This window comes from Apodemus sylvaticus, chromosome 7 (genome assembly GCF_947179515.1).
Source record: "Apodemus sylvaticus chromosome 7, mApoSyl1.1, whole genome shotgun sequence".
NCBI lineage: Eukaryota > Metazoa > Chordata > Mammalia > Rodentia > Muridae > Apodemus > Apodemus sylvaticus.
Window position 1 is genome coordinate 12,899,660 of NC_067478.1, and position 21,870 is coordinate 12,921,529.

The window sequence follows — 21,870 nt, forward strand, 5'->3', positions numbered from 1 at the left end:
GAAACTGTGTCTGTCTGCCTCTCTGTCTGTCTGTCCACACTTGGCACGCAGACAGCAACTTTGCGTGGTGTTTCCCTGGAGCTATGCTCCTTGTTTTTTTTAAAGACATTATTAAATCTCACATAGACCTAGAATTTACCAGGTTGGCAAAGACAGCAGCCGCTCCAGTGCTGGGTTACAGGCAAGCACTGCCACAGAAGCTCTCTTTCCCTGTAAAAGTCGGCGCTACAGTAGTGTGGTGAAGCAGCTTTAAAAGCTTGCTGTTACCTCTCCTTCATATTTTGCCACCTATTTGGCAACAGAAAACAAAAACGGCTCGTCTTGTTGAAAGAGTCTGTAATAAACGATTTGAACGTTGTGAAGAGTGCTGTAGACTGACACTCTTTGTCACTGCAATGAGTCCCTGACTCAGACTGTAACCCTGAATTACGTCGTAGGCAGTCATTCTCGGCACATTAAGTATTTCTTTCTGCCAAAAATATCTGTTCCCAGATCTTTATGGAATATTCTGACATGTGAATGCCCCAGGTCTGTGTGGGGGCAGCTCTGCAGATAGACTAATAGAGGAAGGAAAAATTTGCAAATGTTTATACAGTTTTGGAGAGTGAGATGGCTGGATCCGTACATATTTGTTCTTTCCACAGCAAATCTTTTATAGTTTTCTTGGATAATGCCAAGAAATTAAATGTTTCCTCTTTTTAATAATAAATATTCATTCCTGTTTTTACTTACCTGCATCAGATATTGTACTTTTTATTTCAACTATCGTAATCGGTGAAAATGAATATATTTTTAATATGAATGTCCTTGATATTAAGGACAATAATGTGTTTTCATGTTTCTCTTGTCTTTTCAGATTTTTAGATGGAACTATCTTGGCAAATGCTGTACAAAGTTCCTTTATTTGAAGCACATATCTGGAAGTATCATTAGTTCAAACATTAAAAATAAGCTACTAGCAGTTATGTGAGCAAGCCAGTCAAAATTTCAGCATGGCTGGCAAAGAGACCCGTGAGGCTCCAGCCATAACTTGGGAGCTATGGACAGTTGGCAGCTGCTGAAGGAATGAAAGTGACTATTCTTTGTGGATGTGGCCATACCCCAGTGGGTGGCCTCACACCCATGTACACATGGCCAACAACAACCAGACTTGGGCCGGAACGATGGGTCAGTGGTTAGGAACACACACTGCTCTTTCCAAGGACCCAAGTTTGACTCCCAGCAGCACCCATTCTGAGTGTCTCACAACTCTCTGTAACTCCAGCTCCAGGGAAATCTTCCACTTCTGACCTCTTTGGGTACCTGCACTCACACCTACACAATTCACACAGACATACACATACACAACACACACACACACTCACATCTACATAACCGAAAATAATAAAAAATAAATCTTAATAATAGTTGGCCAAGACTATCAATAATAATTTAAAGAGAGGACATGAAGTTGAGAGAAAATGGACTTGAAGGTCTCCAAGGAAAGGTAGTGGGAGGTAGTTTGTGGTGGTAGATAAAATCACAATACATTATATACATGTATGAAATTTTCAAGTAATAAAATATTAATGAACTGTTTGGGCTAGGGAGATGGTTCGAAACCTAAAGCACTTGGTATGGCGTGAAGACCAGAGTTTGTATGCTCGGAATCCACATAAATGCTAGCCAAGTGTGGAGTTCATTTGTAATCCTAGCATTAGAAAGCAAGACAGGATCTCCAGAACAAGCTGGCCAAGCAGACAAGTCATATCCATGAGCTTCGAGTTCAGTTGAGAGACCCGGCCTCAGCGAGCACACACACATATATAAATACACATAGCCATTACTCACGCAAGAAAAAGCATAGGCTTTGTAAGTCTAATGTTTGTTTCGGGGTTTTTTTTTTGGGGGGGGGGAGGTGAGTGACTTACCCAATGTTACTCTCTGGTATGATCTTAACTACCCATAGTGCATTTTGAATCTAGATTTTTGGGTTTTGTTTCATATCAAAAAGGTACCACTTCGCAGTAATTGATTTCTGTTATATTTGAGTTGGCCTTTTTCCTTTCTTAAATAGGCAGATATCAATAAGTTTGCCGTGGTTCTAATCTCAACATTTCTTCGGAATTCTGCCCAGGCTAGGTGTGGATGCACTGGTTACATATCTGTAACTGTGATAATCACCACGACCAAGGCTGCATATGAACGGAAGGGTTTGTTTGGTCTTATGGCTCCAGAGCCACAAGATACCATCACCATCACAGGAAGTGTCAGGCATGACAGCTGGAGCAGCAAGCTCCCGTCTTGATCCGCAGGCACGAAGCAGAGAGAACAGCCTACAAATGGCGTTAGTCTTTAAACTCTGAAAGCCCAGCCCAGAGACATTCTTCCTCAGGGAAGGCCGCACCTTGTAAACATACCCAAACATCGCTAGCAAACGGTGACCAAGTAGTGAGATATGTGAGCCCGTGTAGAGAATTCTCCCTCAGACCACCCCTCTACCCCCAGCTCACTCCTGTAACCTTGAAAAGCTGAGAGAAGATTGCTGAAAGTTAGGCCAGCCTGTTCTAAAAGGGAGTGGGTCTGTAAATAAATTAATTTTGCCAGACAACAAACTTGGAAATTACTCATTTGTAAGATATTTTACTTCTGCTCATACTGTTTTGTGCCCTCCCCAATAAATACATCTATAAGCCTGTGCATGTATTTTAATACATCTGACCACAAATATTTTTAGAGGTTAGTGTTGAAGTAAAAGGAAAGAGAACCTTCATTTAGCTGAAGTTAAAATTAAACGCTGCTTGGTTAGTTTTTGTCAACTTGGTGCAAACTGCCTTATTTACTTTTCTACTGCTGTGACAAAGGCCCAGGACCAAATCATTCTAGAAGAAAGCATCTAATGGGATTTACAGTTTCTGAGGGTGAGTCTGCGGCACTGAAACAGCTGAGAGCTCCCATCTGGTCCACAAGCAGGAAGCAGATAACTAGCTGGATAACATGGGCTTTTGAAACCTCAAAGCCAGCCCACAGTCAACACATCTTCTCCAACAGGACCACACCTCCCGATTCTTCCCAAACACTCCGCCACCAGCAGCAGTCCCAACATTCAAAGATATATAAACCTTTGGGGGCCATTCTTATTCAAGTCACCACATAAACTTAGACACATCTGAGAATTGGGAATATGAGGAAAACACCTCCATCAGGATTCCTACAGCCTGTGGAGCATTTTCTTGATGAATGATTTGGGTGGGAGAGTCAGCTCGCTATGGATGGTGACAGCCCTGGGCAGGTGGTATCCCTGACTTGGATAAGAAAGCAGACGGAGTAAGTCATAAGAATCAAGCAAGAACGCAACACCCTCATAGCTTCGACTGCAGATCCTGCCTCCAGGTTCCTGCCTTGAGTTCCTGCCTGGACATAACTCAATGGTGGACTGTTACCTAGAAGTGTAAGATGAAATAAACCTTTTCTTCCCCAAGATGCTTTTTGTTGTAGTCTTTATTAAAGCAACAGACATGAAACTAAAGCAAGCCCTAACTATCAAAATGAGAATGTCATAGCCTTTTGATGAAGAATCTCACTTGAGTAATTCTGGCTCTTTACAGATTCTTCCAGAAGGGACAGCTCATCCTTCAGTCCTAATAAACAAAGAAGTGTAAAGTACTTTCTTTAGTCTTAAAAGTGAGGAAAGGTTGATAAGGAGCTGTTTCAGTATCAATTTCATGTGAATGCCTAAGCACAGAAGTAATGGCCCTTTCTGCACTTCTACTTATAAATGAGCAATAAAACTTCATGCTATGACTTATCTATCAAACTTTAACCCATCATATACCAGGCACACAGGCAATAGAAACATGGCTATAAATTAGGAACTCTGTCATAAACAGGCTAAAATACCACCGTTTCTGTTTAATACATGTTTAGATTTAATTTTATGCATGTTTTACCTACCTGAATGTATAAACACCTCATGTATTCTTGGAACCCTCAGAGGTCAGATTTCCTGAAACTGGAGTCATGGGTGGTTGTGAGCTACCTACCCTGTGGGTGGCTAGAAGATGACCCTGATTCTTCTGTCCCTAAATACACTCTGAAATGACTCTGACGCTCTTACTATGTTCCAGACACTTCCTGAGTGGAAGTGGCTATTCTGGGAAGGAGGAAAGATGGGGGCCTGGGGGGGCGCAGGGGTGGTGTTCATTTTCAGTGAGACTTTCTGTCCTGTAATTTAGTCAACAGTCAACTTTACAAAGTAACTTTACAGCCCAGCAAGTATTAATAGTTGTGGCACCATTATGAAGGCATCAAAATATGTGATTCTTTACCTAATACAGTGTGTCAGGGTTTAATAGTACCTAAGAGGCCAGGTATAGAGCACACACTTACAATTCCAGTGCTTTAACTTAGGAGGCTAAGGAAAGAGAATCATGAGCTTGAGGCCAGCCTCAAGATACTGTTTCAAAAAAAGAGGGTGGGAGACTCAGGGGTTTGCAAGATGGCTCAGAGGGCCCCTGTACACACCTAACCACCTGAATTTGTTGCCTAGAACCTACATCCTCTGACCTCCGCTCTCACGTTTGGCATGCTCACACCCACAGGCACATCATATACACAAAATAATGAGTGCACTTCTTTTTTCAAATGGCTGTGTTCATCTTGCACAGAGCAGAAGGGAGGCTTTGGGAAATAGGGGTTAGAAAGACAACCTGAGAGAGTTGACTGGAGAAGGAAAGAAGGTAGTAGTGGGCGTGGAAGAATTCTTTTCAAAGTTGGTAAGTCAGTATAAGAAGTTACTCTATATACCCCAAACACCAATAGGCAGAGAAGCATCTGCCTTCAGGAAACCTAGCCACAAAAGAGGGTTAGGGTAGCAAGAATAGGCCAATAGGTAGCAGTTGAGAAGGACCTCAGTCAGGAAATGTGGAAGGGTGGCTTGGAGCAGAGAACATTCTGGAGAGAGAGGGGAATACATCAGTTTGAATCACGTCATTTCACTTATACGTGTTGTCCCTGGAGAAGGACCCAGTGCTTGCTGGCTTAATGTTTAGGGTTCTCTTAGCATGCTGTTTTCCCCACGTCAGTAAAATGTCTTTAAAGCACTGAATGAATCATAACAGTCCATCATCGAAATGGGCCGTGAGTTATTCTACTCATCCCCTAAGTCTGGACCTTGTGAGTCTCTCTCATACAAATGCTACTGTTGAAGAGCCTTGTCTCTCTGGTCACACCCACAGGGAGGATTTTTAAGCCGATTCGCTATAAATAGACTTTGAGCAGCAAGAACAAGAGCAGGAAGACCAGTTAGGCTGCCCTAGTAACTCAGATTTCAGCAGAGTTAGCAAGAGGTGGGCAAACTCTAAAGAGATTTTAAATAGAGAGACAGCAAGATTTGCTGGGAACATTGATTCCCATTGTGAGACAAAGGGCAATAGATAACCCTTAAGGGATTGACCTTCATCAACAGAAAGGATTGCCTTGCTGTCAACCGAAAATTTGGAAGTTGGGGGTCTTAACGATTTAGACAATCTCCCCAGACTTTATGAGCTCCAGTTACCTGACAGACATCTGAGCAGGAATGTTAAGTCCAAAATATGCAAGTCATGAAATACCTAGGTAGGAAATACAAACGTATACATCTACCTACAGATTAGGACTACGGGCAGTACCTTGAGGATTAGGTGGAAATATTTGGGGTTAAGGCCTCTTATCCTTTGGTGTAGTATGGTTGTGTTTGTAGATACTTACAAATTCGATCGATATTCATTCATATCTATTATAGACATTAATATAATTACTATCTCAGTTCAGTCCTTTTTGAAAGGGTTTATATTTTAATTTTGTCATTTACTTTTTGTTTTGTTTTGTTTTTTTGAGACAGGGTCTCACGATGTCTCCCTGGCTAGCTTGGAATTTTCTATGTAAACCAAACAGACTTCAAACTCACAGAGACCCACCTACTTCTGCATCCTGAATGCTAGAATTAAAGGAATACAGAATGATGCTCAACTATTCTTTTATATATATATATATTATATATATTATATATTTACATATATAAAAGATTTGTTTTTAGAATTATTTTTTGTGTATGAGTGTTTTGCCTACGTGTGTCTGTACACCACGTGTGTGCCTGGTGCCCGTGGAGGTTAGGAGAGGGCAGCGAATCCCCTGGAACTATAGTTATGATAGCAGTGAGCAACCAGGAGGGTGCTGGAAGTTAAACCCAGGACCTCTGAAAAAACAGCCAGTGCTCTCAACTGCTGAACCATCTCTCAAGCCCCCACTCCTGTCCCTTTTAAATACTGGTTTTGTCTTCCCAAGATTATATGGTTTTTGAGAAAAGGTCTATTTTCTTCACACCATAACTCCATATCCCTATGATATACTCACGATGTTTATAAAGTCAAACATGTAAATATAGAGCTTTTTTGTTTCTTCTTTTATTGAGACAGGGTTTCTCTGTGTATCCCTGGCTGTCCTGGAACTCACTCTGTAGACCAGGTTGGCCTCCAACTCAGAAATCTGCCTGCCTCTGCCTCCCAAGTGCTGGGATTAAAGGTGTGCACTACTACCGCCCAGCTTAAAGGGTCAATTTTTGTTGTTTCCCAGTCTAGCCTGGTCTCACTGAGTAGCCCAGTGTGGCCTTGAGTTTGTGATGATCACTTAATATTTAACTTAGACACGTCGAAGTGCCCTGGCAAAAAAAGGGCAGAGATAGAATTTCCAATCTATTGCAACTTGTGGTCATTTCAGGTCAGGTTAAAAATCTGTCTGCAACAAGAAAAAAACCCCATGTCTCATCACATTCGCTTTATACTCAGACTTCCTGAGGCACAAAGAGTGGTCTCAGTAGCTTCACTCTGGGTCCAGCAAGAGCGAGGTTCTCCCAAGAGCCCTTGATTCACCAAACTGGCATGAATTACTTTCCCGTTCCCTGGGACAGTAGTTCTCAGCCTTCCTAATGCTGTGACCCCTTAACCCTTCCTCATGCTGTGGTGACCCCCAACCATAAAATCACTTCATTGTCACTTTCTAACTCTTGCTACTGTTATGAAACATAGTGTGAATTTCAGGCATTGGGCCCTAACCCACTGGTCGGGAACCACTCCTTAGGGACTTGTAGCTGGAAAAGTTCTGTCTGTGACTGGACAAGTCTGAGCCATATGTGTCACCTATGGGTCACCCAGAAGTGCATGGAATACAAGCTAGAAGTGGTTTCCCAGAAGGAAAGACAGGGCACTGTCACCAAAAAGAAAAAGCTGCCTCCCAGAGAAGAAAATGCTAGTGCATGCCTTTAATCCCAGGGAGGCTGAGACTGGCAGAAACTGTGAGTTGGAGGCCAGCCTAGTGTACAAAGTTAGTTCTAGGAGACACAAAGAAACCCTGTCTGGAAAAGTCAAAAAAGGAAAAAGAAAATGGATATGAATGGTCAGAAACAATACCTGCTATACCAGTTACACTAAAATCTGGGCTTCTTTAAGCCTAGGGTGTGGCTTTATAATCCAACCCCAGGGAGGATGAGGAAGATGATGTTAAACTCGAAGCCAGTCTGTCTTCAAGAAAAATACTGTGGTTTGAATAGGCACTTGAATGTGTCCCAATTTCATGTCCCACACTTAATCATCAGGCCGTTACAGAATCAGTTGTCACTACTTTGCATCACACAAAAAAGTAAATATTAAAACCTGACTATGAAAGTCAACTATCTGGAAGGGTCAGTATTTCAGCACGTCGCTTTCCAAAACACTCCCACCTGGCCTTGCAGGTTGCTTCTTGTCCTATGACTCTTTCCTATTGTTGATTTGCAGGAAAGCATTCATTTGCCTTCCTTCGGTGCCCTGGGGACAGGGTGGCTGCTGGCTGAGAGGCCTGGGAAACCACCACGGAAGCAAACGAAAGTGAATCAGTTAGGACTTCACCCGATGTAGAGCCCTGAAAATGCAGCTCCGGAGAGTCTTCCTCTTTGGCTTCACTGACTCCTCTCTAAACCAAGAAGTCATTTCCTCTTCAGTGCGTGACCTGCTTCATATAACACAGGCAACATTTCACTTAAAATCTTCTGCAGTCACCACTAACCAGTACGCCCCACAGTAGAGGAATGGACACAGAAAATGGGGTTCATGTACATAGTGGGATTCTGTGTAGCCATAAAGAAGAGCAGAGCCATGTTGCAGGAAAAAGTTGCAGGCGAGAGGAGGTTGTATTACCCAGTTAAGCCAGCAACAGGTATCTTATCTTTTCTCTCATTTTGTGGTTCCGGGATTTCTTGTAGTTCCATGAAATCATGCATATATAAAATGAAGGCAGAAGTGCAGTTATCTAGGGAGCAAAGGGCACACAAAGGGGAGGGGGAGGGGCATGAAAAGGGAGAGAAGAAAGTCGGGAGATCTGCTCAACGTCCAATAGACACCTGTCTGAGAAGTTTGCAGACTAAAGTTCAAAATCAAAGAATTTGCTGTGGCGCATGCACCACTTTGGCATGGAGAGACTTGGAGATGGCTTCCCCTATCCACTCCTCTCCTCTTCCAAGAAGCTCTTGCCATCCCTGAGAAAGATGGGCATGTCGTCAGGCAAATGAACGGTTTCTAGGGTCACCTCATCGGTGCTGGGGCTGCTATGGAGTGGTTTTTGTTAGCAAGCCTGTTGGAGGGAACCTCCACTCTGTGATCCCGTTCACCAGAATGGCAGGAATTGGCTTTGAGCACAATAATGAAATAAGACGTGCTAATGAACCCCGTGGGGTGTGGCTATTGTGCTTTCTGTTACAGGAGGGATGACAGAATATCTCACTATGTGCTTGGATGTACTAAATAGTCTACTGAACAGCGTGCTCTACATATATCAACCTTGTTGACTGTTACAGAGATTGTCACTAAATAAAAGACACCTGAATGCTAATCTTAATCAATGGAATTTCTGGAGCCTGAGCCATCAGCTCTTAATTAAGACCATGAACTGCTCTTAGGACTCCAATTTGACTTCTAACACCGGTGGGGGGATGGGCTCACAACTATGTGTAACTCCAGCTCCAGGGGACCTAACACCCACCTTGGTCCCCACCAGTGCTATACTCACATGGATAATTAAAGATAAAATATTTAAGAAGTGAGGCTACCAATTATCTTAATTTTTGTTTTTCTAAGTATTCCTATACTCATCTGTAGTCAGGTGGATTTATTTATTTATTTATTTACACCCCAAACACTGCTCCCCCTCCTGTTCCCTCCCTCATAGAGTCCATCTCCCCACTCCTTTCCCCTCACCCCCTTCCCCTTCTCCTCTAAGAGGTTGGGTCCCCCTTGGGTATCCCCCAAACCCTGACACATCAAGTCTCTGCCAGACTTGGTGCATCCTCTCCTCCGGAGGCCAGACAAAGCGCCCATGAAGGCTGAGCTGCCTGTCCGTCACATACGTGCCTGGGCCTTCTTTCCAGCCCCTGTATGCTCTCTGGTTGGTCGCTCAGACTCTGAGAGTTCCCAGGGTCCAGGTTAGTTGACTCTGTTGGTCTTCCTGTGGGGTTCCCATCCCTTTCATGGCCTTCAATCCTTCCCATTGCTCTTCCGTAAGAGTCCCTGATCTCTGTCTCATGTGTGGCTGTGGGTATCTGCATCTGTTTCAGTCTGTTACTGGGTAGAGCCTCCCAGAGGGCAGTTACGGCAGGCCCCTGTCTGGAAGCTAGCAGGTATCATCAATAGTGTCAGGGATTGGTGCTTACCCATGGGACGGGTTTCGAGTTGGGCCAGTTATTGCCTGTCCTTTCCTTCAGTCTCTGCTCCATCCCTGCATTTCTTTTAGACCAGACAAATTTGAGCAGAAAGTTTGTTCTGTGGGTGGGTTGGGGTCCTTATCCCTCCACCGGAGGTTCTGCCTGGTGATAGGTGGCCTCTTCAGGTTCCGTGTCACCACCATTGACTCCTGGAAGCCTCCCTTACCTCTGGCCTCTGGAGCCTCCTAGAGATTCTCCCCCCTCCCCCTCTCGGGAAGTTGCAGATTTCCATTCACAGGTGAATTCATTTTTAAAGAAAAATAACCATAATGATGTTGTTGTCTGAATATCTGTGTCCACTTAAAACCCAGAATTTGAAATCCTGTCACCAAAGAGATGGCATTTAGTCATGGAGACTTTGAGATGTGACTAGGTCATGGTGGCAAAGCCCTTATAAAAGAGACCTAAGAGAGAGCTGTCAGCATTCTACTCTGTGGAGTCAGAGTGAGACACGGGGTCCAATCCCAACCCTAGATCTGCTGGTACATCACTGTCAGCTGCCTCCAGAACTGTGAAAAATGAATTTCTTTTGTTGACAAACCACCCAGTCTTTGGTATTTTATTTCAGCAACTCAGACTCACAAAGTCCTTGAGCTTAGTGGCATGGGTGCATGTCTAAATGCCCAGTGCTAAGGAAGGGGTACCTCCTTTTCTTCTGCAGAACTACCAAGAAGAGAGCTGCACAGCATCCACCACAGAGCTCAGTCCAAGTCACTTCTTGCGGATGGCCTGCATGTCACCAAGCAAGCCACCAAGGCGACGGTAGCTGGAGCCTGGGTTGGACGGGACCGCAGTTATCGGATCCGGCTTTATTAGATACGAGGACACCGCGTACAAAGCCCGTGGGCAGCAACAAGAGTTGATAAGGGCATCGCTTCTCAAGGGCACAGCTCTGAAGTGATCTGAACCCAGCAGCGGCACCCGGCCCCCAGCACCCACAGCAGCTATGATCACACAAGCCAGTCAGTTATGGCTGAGATCACTCTGACTCCATACATACGGATGAAGAGGGGAGGGAAGAGGAAATCTAGCTTCCCATAGCTGGGCCTGTGGAGCCTGAGGTGGCAACTAGAGACATTCTGTGAGAGACAGTGCAATCATCAGCTGGAGGGTCGGTTTCACTCACTGCCCAGCCCTTGGACTGCTTGGCTGCATGTAATGGATTTAACTCTGTGATTGACAGGTGTGAGTTGTCCCTCATGTAATCTGGGGGAGTTCTCTTCTTTCAATTATAATAATAAGGCCTGTGTGCCTACCTCCAGGTCTTGCGTGGGAATCCTAAGAGATAACGTGTGGAACTATAATTTTGTGAGCTATCAAATGCTATAGAAACGCAAGGGATCCTCATTACTGTGACTGTTACATTGCAAAGCCCCTTCCTTTAACTGCATGTTAACAAGAAATGTTCAATTAGCATATTATGAATTTAGATACACAGCTACAGAGAACTTTAGAATATAAGGACATTCTGCATTCTGTGTTACATAGCAATTTAAGGAATAAGAAAACCATGTCCCCCCAAAAAAGAGCCAGGCAGTGTGTTCACACCTTTAATCTCAGCACTGGGGAAGGCGACAGCAGGTGAATCTCTGAGTTCGAGGCCAGTCTGATGTACAAAGTGAGTTCCAGGAAAAAAGGAGGAGGAGGAGGAGAAAGAGGAGGGGACAAGAGAGATGAAGGTGGAGAGGAGGGGGAGGAGGAAAGGAGAGGGGAGGGGAAGGGGAGGGGAAGGGTAGGGGAGGGAAAGGGGGAAGAAGAGGAGAAGTAGGAGAAAGAAGAGGAGGAAGAGGAGGAGGAAGAGGAGGAGGAAAAGGAGGAGGAGGAAGAGGAGGAGGAGGAGGAGAAAACTATGTCCATGCAACTGAAGTGCTAGCCGGCTCAGCTGGTAAGAGTGATTACTGCTCTCCGGGAGGACCAGTGTTCCCAGCACCCACATCGGGCAGCCAACAACCTCTTAGAACTCCAGTTCCAAAGGATCTGACACCTTCTGACCTCCACCTGAACCTGCTTGCAAGTAGTACACATTAAACTCTCAAAGGCACACACACATAAAAACAAACACATCCTTAGAAACAGAAAGGCAAGGAACCCACGTTAGGTTAATGCTTTATGGGTATATCTTCGAATGCAAGCTCATCAGTTCAGGAGACAGTGCTAACCAACTCTCTGTAAATGGTGCCTGTTGTCTTATCTCAGAGGTAAAAGCCAGTGCCTCTTCTGTTCAGTAGAGCACATGGTGTGTGAGGGCAGGAGCCAGCGCACTGGGGGCCATGGGATAGCTGGCCACCATCTATTTTTATATGGCCTGTAATGTTAAGAATCATTTTGAGGTTTTAACTTTTTAATCAAAAGAAAAGGAGTGGGAATGTGGCTCAGTGGTGAAGCCCTTGCCTGGCATTCATGAAGACCCAGGGTTCAATTCCAAGCACTACAAAGAATAGAATAAAAAGATATTCCATAACATGTGATAAATGGTAATGCAAATGTCAATGTCCATTTTCACCCCAGTGGCGTAACAAAAAAGGGAAAATGAATGTCTAAAATGGCAACTTTTTAATTAACTTATTTATTGGGGAATTTTTAAATAAAAGCTGCATTTATCTATTTGTGTTAGTAGACATTTGTGTGCGTCACATGGGTACACACATGAGCAAAAGACACCGTGGGTCCTGGAGAACAGAAGAGGATGTCAGACCCCCAGGGACCCGAGTGGCAGGTGACTGTGAGCCCACCCGGTTGGTCATTGCTGTGGAGGAGAACCTGGGTCCCTGTAAAAGCAGTGAGTGGTGCTGACTGCTGGCCCATCTCTCCGGCACCCTGGAGTTGGTTTTGTTGAGACATGGCCTCGTCATGTATTCCAGTCAGGCCTCGAACTCATGCTCCTCCTACCCCAACTTCCTGAATAATAGGACGGCATGCAGTATTACAGATATGTGCCTCCATGACTGCTGTTTGTGTGTAGGCGTATATAGGTGCATATGCACATGTATGCATGCATGTGAAAAGACCAAAGACAGCCTTGGGTGCTGTTCCTCAGGTTTCATCCACAGTTTTTGTAAAGTAACTTCTCTTTCTCACCAGGTAGTATAAGTTACCTGGCCAGCGCCTCAGGCATCCACCTGTGTACCCAGGGCCAGCATTGGATCTCATGACAACACTGGTCTTCTTCTTCTTCTTCTTCTTCTTCTTCTTCTTCTTCTTCTTCTTCTTCTTCTTCTTCTTCTTCTTCTTCTCCTTCTTCCTCCTCTTCCCCCTCTCCCTCCTCTTCCCCCTCCTCTTCTTCCTCTTTTTCCTCCTCTTTCTCTTCCTCCTCCTCCTTTTCTTCCTCCTCCTCTTCCTCCTCTTCTTCCTTTACTTTTTCTTCAGCATGGGGTCTGGGGACCTCACTTAGGTCTTCATGCTTTCATGACACACATGTTACTGACTGAACTGTCTCCCCAGCTCACTGGTAGCATTTTTTAAAGCATCAATAAACATTAGATCTGGTGAATAAATAAAATAAAAAATTTCAGTTTCTCCAAATTACATACACATTGGTGAACTCCTAATGAAAACTCCAGAAGACTTCGTGTGTTGGGGTGGGCCTAGGGGTGGAACCCAGGATTTCAGCTGCTACTGTGAATAATGGCTGATAAAGGTCATGACGAGCCCCTTCTACCAAATAACCTTGTCTCCAAATGCTTGAAAAAATATGTCCCCGACTGAGGCAGCCACCAGCCAGTGGCTGGTGGGTGCGAGGTAGGTGCAACTTTGTTCCACTGCGCTGGGTAGGAACTCTTGTCCAGCCACTCTCTGTAGATCTCACCGATGAACATGCCGGGCCAGGCCTGCTTGGCAGTCTCCAGCTCTACCCCATGTCCCTTGCTCCCCTTCGAGCTGCCCTTGAGAGCACTCTTAATCACCTGCACCAGACTCTCTGCTTCTGGGAAGCTGTCGTAGGCTCCTTAAGAACACCCTGTCCCAGAGCCAAAGATCCCAGGCACACGGAAACAAAATCACGCTGGTGACAATATGACCATCAACTGGTGGTTTCCTTCCTGACCTGTGGGTATTCACCATCCCACTGGGTTTATAAAAGACTCTGGGAGCTTTCTAGTAATCCTTTCTTTTTTCTTTTTTCATTTATTTGAGTTGGCCCAAGTCTGTATTTCGTGCCTGAAAGCCATGTAACCTTAACTAAGGTGATGAGTAATAAAGGCCTGATCTACCAAGGCTTTGGAGATGAGATCACTGCTGTGCTGGGCTAGCATCAACTGAGTCCTGCCATGGACAGCAGCCTCCGTCCCTGCAAGTGCCGCTGGGACATCCCAGCTTCTAATCCTCCAGGACCTTGCAGAGCTGGGTTGCTAATTTGATACCCAGGGCCATATTTCCCTGAGGCCTTCCTGATCCCCACACCCCGCCACCACCCCCATGTCCCACACCCCATTCCCCACCCTCACACCCCACTTCAGAGGCTGGGAGAGCAACATTCCTTCCTCTGGATGTCATCCTCTTCAATTTTTCTGTTTCCAAGCTTCTAGTATGTCGGTGTGCTTTCCTCTCTGTAGAATGTGTTTTTCTTCACCATCTAGCTACTGTTTCCGTGGGCACGCATGTGTATACATGTGTGATCCATTTGCAGGCCTGTCAGGAGAGCGGGAGGGCAGGTGGTGGGCAAGTCAGGAGAGGTGTTCAAAAATCAGATCCCAAGCCAGGCGGTGGTGACACACGCCTTTAATCTCAGCACTCAGGAGACAGAAGGCAGAGACAGGTGGATCTCTGTGAGTTCGAGGCCAGTCTGGTCTACAGAACAGGACAGCCAAGGCTACACAGAGAAACCCTGTCTTGGGAGTTAAAAAGAAAAAGTCAAATCACTGGACAGCAGATGGTAGAGGAAGGGTGACAGTCCCAGCCTGATGGGCTCCACTGAGAGCTGTTCACTGCTTCATCAGAAAATGGATCCTCCTGCTCCTAACGGTGAGTTCACCACAGTCGTCTGTTGTTTAGCCCAAGAGAAGTCCTTCCACCGCCCATGTGGATGGACGGGACACACTTACAGTGAAGAACTGAGAAGTAAGAGCTGTGGAGGAGGAGAATTTGAGAGCGCAGTGATTTCAGAGGGGAGAGTCTGGTTAGTTCTCCGCCATTTAACTTGGCCCCATCATTGCCTGAATGTAATCGGCTTCCTTGGCCTTATGTTGTTCCTGACTAGATTTAACAATTTAAGGTAGTGACAGGCTTGTAACAAACAATGAAGGATAGTTACTGTTATTATTTTTATCAATAAAATTGTAGCATTTCAGTCCAAACAATTATTTACCAACCATTAGGTTAGGGTTAGGGCTTTTACCAGCTAAACTGTTGATTCAAGGCTACAGACCAGCCATGCATGCACACAAGGCAAAACCATACACTACGGTTCAGAAGTGCCCCTCCCCCCCAGGGCCCGGCCTATAATTACACACTAATAAACCTGGAACAAAGCCAATAAACTCTAAAGTGAGGATTAAAGGCCTAAACTCCTGCCATTTTTAAGAGGGAAATGGTGGTCCACATGGGAGAGCTAGGAAGAGCCAGGGTACCCCTCGGAGTGGCAGAGCTGGCACAGGGACCTGAAGTAGCCTCAGGTCCCAATAGGGTCCTTGGGAACTGGATGCAGGCATCACGCTTGGGATGGCCAGTGAGCTTCCAGAGGACCTGATAGTGGAACTGTGTTCTGGAAATAATTACTCTCAAAGAAGTCAGAGTGTGGCTAGTGATGAATAGCTCGTTTAATAAAGTACCTGCCACACAAGCTTGTGGACCTGAGTTACGTCCCCCAAACCCACATTTTTAAAAAGCCAGGCATTACAGTGTGCCCTTGTAATCTCAGCGCTGGGCAGTCAGAGACAGGTGGCTCCCCCAGGACTTGCTGGCCAGGCAGGCTAGCTTACTTGGTGAATTCCAGGCCATTGAGAGACCCTGTCTCAAAAAAGGAGGGACAGGGGAGTTGCACCTGATGAACCATGCCCAAAGTTGTCTCTGGCATCCATTTTCACACACACACACACACACACACACAGGCACACACATGCATACACATACACACACACAGGCACACAGGTAAGGAGGTAAGCATAGTCTGTGCTGCCACTGGGGACCACATTGAGGTCTCGGGTCTGAGCTGCCGCTGGCTAGCTTCTTTTGCAGATTCACAGTCGAGAATGACAATAGGTTTCTGTAACAACCTCTCCCTCTTCCCAAAACAAACAGTCAAGACAGGAAGCTATTGAAGAGAGTCCTTAAAAATTATGATAGTGACACTGAAGCGTATGTAACTCTTTGTGCCTAATTGCTTCCGGGTGGGGGGAGTGCGGAGGAGATGAAAGATGGGGAAGGGGGATGGAGGATGGGGAAAGTGGAGGAGGAGTCGGTTAAAAAAGAGGTACAGAGAAGATGACAGGGTGATGAAAACCTGCTGGTCCAGGAGTTAAACCGCCCCCGCCCAGCAGTCTACAGAGGGCCTGCTAGGGCTCCTGGAAGTGACTGAGCCTCTCAAAGCCTGGGTTCCCCTGACTTTAGCCTTCATGCCCTATTCCTTCACCTCTGTGGATCCAGCTCAGCCTTCTGGAACATTCTAACATTTTTTTCTTCTTCTTCTTCCAGGTGCTCTTAGGGTCTCTGGAACATATCCTCTCTGTGGCAGATACTTTACCTCCAAGTGCAGTAGGTGACCGTGGATATAGACTCGGAGCGTCAGAGTAGCAAATCGGTCTTGTCCCAGATCACTGGGGTTTTAAAGGAAGGTCTTGCTTGCCCCCACATTCCTGCAGGGTAGGAGAGGTAAACATTAATTTCACTACAGGAAACGGGAACCACAGTAAGGGGGCGTGGCTTGCCCAGGATTACAGAACCAGGAAGTTGCCAATCAACCCGTATTTACTCCCTCTGTCTCAAATCTGGGGTGTTCTCCTTCATGTCCAGCAATATCCCAGGCTCTCTGGTCACCTCCAGGTTGTGACCTCTGAAGGAAACTTCTGCGCTCAGGGACTAGGAAAATGCTTACTCCAGGCACAGGAGAGTTTGCGGGGATCTTAGGACGTGTGTAGAACCATCCTAAGAAATTGTCTTAGCTTCCTATCTATTGTGCTAGGATTATAGGCATCTGCCAGTAATCCCAGGTAACATGATTAAAAGTTATAAGAAAGTTACCAGGGAAAGAAAGTTACCAGGGAATGGGAGATGGGATTCAGAAGTGTCAACATGGGGCTGGTGAGCGGCTCACAGGGGATAGGCACTTGCCATCAAGCTGAAAACCTGAGTCCGATCCCCAGGACCCCTATTGTGGAAGAGGAGATGAGAAACAACTTGAAGAGGAGATATTCAGCCACCGGCTATTTGGGCAGATGATTCTGGGTAGAAAGGGCCAGGGCAAGCAGCTTTGAGATGAGCATAGTAACTGGAGTGTAAATACGGCCAGGGAGGCTGGCATTTTGGGGCGCTTCATGGACTGTTACTGTGTAGCAAAGTATCCCAAAACTTAATCGCTCAAAACAAAAAGTGTAAGCTCGCAGCTTCAGAGCTGACGGCTATGACATGGGTCTTTTCTTACTCAGATGGGGTCTCATGTGTCACAGACACTCCCGTCTCCACATCTGCAGGGCTGGGATCACAGGCACACACCTCTGCACTCAGCTGAGCTGCGTGTGGACTCCGGGGTTCCAAACTCACATCCTATGCTTGCCTTGAAAGAGCTTTACCAACTGAACTCCCTCTCCCGCCCCTCCCCCTTTTTACTAGTAAAAAAATATGATTTTTGGTGAATTTTTTTTAACTTTTCAGTAGGTTTGGTGATTGTAAACCTATAAAGGCTCGCGTTAGTAGAAACAGCACTTATGACAACTAAAGATCTAAGTAACTTTGGAACCTGGTTTCTCATTGGTCACCTGCCTGGGGACTTCTCTCTGCTGCCGCCACCTTGTGGCCACTCAGAGAAACAACAAGTACGGTGTTTCCTTTGGTTAAGTGAATTACTAGTGTAGGCTTGCATCCTTACTGCAAGAATTAGATGTGGCACCAGGTCACCAGTTACTTATAAGTTAATATCTATCTATTATGATGTAAAACTCTGATTATTAGAAACTTCTTTCTGATACTAAGCCAAATTCTGCTTAATTTGCCCTCCTTTTTTCCTGGCTTTTTAATTCTGTTTAAAACGTTATTCCAAACCGGGAAGTGGTGGCACACGCCTGTAATCCCAGCACTCTGGAAGGCAGAGGCAGGTGGATTTCTGAGTTCGAGGCCAGCCTGGTCTACAGAGTGAATTCCAGGACAGCTAGGGCTACACAGAGAAACCCTGTCTCAAAAAAACCAAATCCAAAACAAAAAACAAAAAAACCAAAACCAAAACCAAACAAAAAAAACATTATTTCAAGGCAACCACTTCTTGTGTTTCGTTCGAATCCCTTTTCTTCCCTAAATAACGAAGCTCCTAATCTTTTTTTTAATGCTTCGATTCCAGCATCCAGCTGCTGAGACAGGGCTTCAGGCGAGCGGGACGGAGCAAGCGCAGAACTGCGTGAGGAGGTGGTCTGAGGTGGTCTGGAGCAGAGGCCAGCCGCAGACAGATCCCACGGGGCACGAGTGCTACCCACTGCGTTTGGCCCATTTGGATGTAAGGCTTTTGTTTTCTAGTGAGCCAGTCTTTGGTGAGAGGAAGGGGTCACCTTGCTAAGTAGAGATGTCCCATACCAAGAATGTTATGCCAACACCCACAGCACATCGGGATGGGTGCCCAGGGAAAGTCTGTATCCCATCCAGAGTCAGCCCGGAACGCAAACAGCCCGGCCCCGGTGAATTCCGATGGACCCATTTAACCCCACCCTTCTTAGGAATAAGAGCCAAACTTCAGACTTGATGTAGGCTAATTTAAATCTCAAGATGCTTTCCTCATAAAAATCGCTCCCAGGGGCCAGCAAGATGGCTCGGGGTAAAGGCACTTACTGACAGGCCTGACAGTGTGAGTTCGTGACCCGGCCCGGTAGGATGGAAGGGGCAAACTGACATCTGTGTGCTTCACAAGCTCCACAAGCACACTGAGACACGCGTGGCAGACCCCTGCAAAGACAAATAAATGTAAGAAACAACTGGTCCCAAGACAAGTGTTTCATCAGCAGAGATGATTCGGTGGCGGCACCTAGAGCAAGATGTCTTCCATTCTTGTGCTGCCCATTGGAGCTCACACCTGCCTACTCGGCCCTCTGAGGACTGAATATCTGTCTCTGTGGTGACTTTCAGTGTCCCTGTCTGTCGTCTCGGGGCTGTGTTTTATGTAGTCCACTTAATTTCTGTCTCTTATTACACAGCAAGGAGTTCTGCTCCGTCCCTTCAGAACAGAGGGGCAGAAGTAACTGGGAACAGGGCTAAGGTTGGAGCTCAGAGGCAACCACACTTCCACAGAAATAGTAGGTCTGAAGTGTATAGACAGCCTAGAACCCTGATGCAGAAACATCAATACAAAACCTCAGGGGTGGGAGCACCGTAGCCCCGAGAGGACGTCAGCCAGACAGGAAGCTGTGGGTACTGTCCTCACTCAGGCTCCAGGTGCTCCCAAGGAGTTGACTACAGCATCATTTTCCAGTCATCCTTCAGGGAGGCGGGCAGCAGAATGCTGTTCTTTCCTTTCAGTTAGCTGCTGTGCTCACACATCTAAGAGGCGTGGGTGGGTGATACCATACTCCCCAACCCTGACTGAGGTGTTTGGGCAAAGCCTTCCCTAGCCCAGGCCCAAACACCAAGCACTGCTTCTCCTCCTGCCCTTGTCCAGGATTGGCAAGTCTTCCCCAAAGGGTAACAATGAAAGGCGGGTCGTAATTAGGAAATGTAAGAAATAAATTGCTACAGTACACTTTCTGGATGGGTCATGTTTCGAATTAATAAGACTGACAGTCACAGGTAAGGAGGAGGCACTAGGTGCCCTCTCCCCCAGACTGGTGGCTGCCCCTGCTAGTCACAGAAGTATGAGAATTGGAAAGTTGAAGGAGTCTGCTACAGGACTAAGCCCATGATCAGAGAATGATACAGTCTCAAGTCTTAAATGATTTATTAGATAAGGCTTTGTCCTAAATCAATAAGATGTGAAATTTGAGGAGACAAGTCCCAGGCTAGGGAACAAGGACAAACAACAACAAAAAAGGACATTTCACAATGGAGTGGGAGTAGACACTGTCTTTGGCCAAACTGGTACATCAGCCATTTTCAACGTTTCCTAAGTTGGCATCCCTTTCTGCAGAACTGCATATTAAAAAAACCACTTTCCATTAACTAGTCTCTCAAATCTGTTATCATCTTATTTCCACAGAAATACTAGGAACAATCTAAAAATCACTTCATGTGTCCACAGGGATGCGTGTGACCCACCAACTGTATAAATTGACGCCGACCACTCCGTGGCATGGTTAAGGGGAAGGATTTTGTTGTACATATAAGAGAGAGAGAGAGAGAGAGAGAGAGAGAGAGAGAGAGAGAGAGAGAGAGAGAACAGCTGGGGCATCTGGAAGAGTCCAGAGCAGAGAGAGAAAGAAGTAGTCTGGACATGGCCAACAGGCTGGTTATCTCCAGAGCCATCTGGGAGAAGAATAGCAAGGGAGAGACAATAGAAAAAACACCCTGAGAAAAGCAGGAGAAAGGCAGAGACAGGGGCTGGAGAGTTAACTGGCTCAGCAGTTAGGAGCACTGGCTGCTCTTCCAGAGGACCTAGGTTCAATTCCCAACACCCACATAGCAGCTCCCAACTGTACCTCCTGTTCCAGGGAATCTGACTCCCTCATACTTGCTAGCAAAACACCAATGTACAGTAAGCAAACAAACAAATAAATAGCAGGTTTATAAAGTGAAGGCGCAGGGGCAGACCAGGAGCTTCAGGGAACTCAGGGAAGGAGAGAATGGCTAGTATTGATTTTGAAATGTCTAACAGGTGTTTGTGTTACCGAGGGAGCCCAGAGGACGGATGGGCTTTGATATGTTAATAGATACCACAGGTAGCCATAGGTCCCTTCTGCCAGAGCTAAAGAAAAGTATTCCTTTGGGAGATGGGAACCAGTTTCACAGGTTCCTGAGGCATGCTGGCTTTCATCTGACCACCAGAAATCATCCTCGTCCAGGCTGAGCTAATTTCTGATTATCTGAATTGCCTTTTAAAGTTTTGGGAACTGAAGTTTCCTTGGAACCTGACACCAACTTTTTAGTAAGCAGCGATTTTCAGCACACATCCTGAGGTGCGGCCTTACCTAGTCAGTCCACAACTAAGTCTGCACACACACCCTCAGGCTCTTGGAAGACCCACAGATTCAGAACTGTAGAAACCAATTGCATGCATCAACTCTAGATCTTTTTTTTTTTTTCCTTTGAGACAGGGTTTCTCTGAATAGCCGTGGCCGTCCTAGAACTCACTCTGTAGACCAGGCTGGCCTCGAACTCAGAAATCCACCTGCCTCTGCCTCCCAGAGTGCTGGGATTACAGGCGTGCGCCACCACGGCCGGGCTCTCAACTCTAGATCGTGAAGGAGACTTTTTTCTGTCCCTAGTAAGAGCCACGGAGCTTTGAGTGACAGGTCTTCTCTCATCGGCCAGACTCAGTAGATGAGGACCACCTGCCTGGGATCCTCCCAGAGTAACACATTCCTGACCTCAGACTGGGTGCTTGACCTCAAAGTCACTTTCCGACCATGCTGATTGTGCCGCGTGTACTCTGTACACATACTTCCTTGGAATTGTTAACATACCGTGCTGGGATGCAGCTAGGTGGTTGAGTGCCTCCTAAAGCACTGGGTTCTCAGTGTTAGCTTTTCTTCTAGGCTCCGCCCCATAGTTGCCTGGCAACAGTCAGGTCGGCCTGACTCACAATAAAAGGGGCTGCTTGCCCGCGCCTCACTCTCTTGTTCTCTTCCTCTTTTCCCCCCTCTGCCACTTCTCTCCCCATTCCCCCCTCCCTGCTCTCTCTCCACGTGTTCATGGCAGGCCTCTCTCTCTCTCTCTTTCTCTCTCTCTCTCTCTCTCTCTCTCTCTCCTACTCCCTCAACTCCCACTCCCCTCCCCATGCCCTAAAGAAACTCTATTCTGTAATAGAATATAGTGCCAGTGTGGCTGGTACCCAAGGGGGA